The 329-nt window shown below is 66.6% G+C and overlaps 1 protein-coding gene across 1 annotated transcript in view; it reads right to left on the bottom strand.

Moving 5' to 3' along the window:
• The window catches only part of ANKRD11 (ankyrin repeat domain 11), a 73,555-nt gene that overhangs the window by 11,084 nt on the left and 62,142 nt on the right, over positions 1–329 (bottom strand). The window lies entirely within an intron of this gene.

Raw genomic sequence — 329 nt, 5'->3', positions numbered from 1 at the left:
TGCTGGATCACCTCACGTGTCTGCCGCGTGGACGTGTGCATCTGCTGGGCCAGCTGCTGGCTGGAGCGCTGGAAGCGGCGTTTGCGTGGGTGCTGGGCCTGGGGGTCGTCATCCTCAGAGCCGCGACCCTTGGCCCTGGGGGTGGGCGTGGGCGTGGGCTCCTTTTCGGTGGGCGGTGAGCTCTGCTTGTGCTGGTTGGCCAGCATCTGGGCACGGGTCCTGGTCATGCGCTGAGGGATCTCCTCCACTTTGGGTGCCTTCGGGGCCTCAGCCGTCACTTTAGGTTCTGGTTCGGTGGATTCAGGCTGGACGCTGTCCAGGGGCCCCTC

The sequence above is a fragment of the Bison bison genome, unplaced genomic scaffold, assembly GCF_000754665.1.
Source record: "Bison bison bison isolate TAMUID 2011002044 unplaced genomic scaffold, Bison_UMD1.0 scf7180017864192, whole genome shotgun sequence".
In the NCBI taxonomy this organism is placed as follows: domain Eukaryota; kingdom Metazoa; phylum Chordata; class Mammalia; order Artiodactyla; family Bovidae; genus Bison; species Bison bison.
This window is presented reverse-complemented; position numbering and strand designations above follow the sequence as displayed.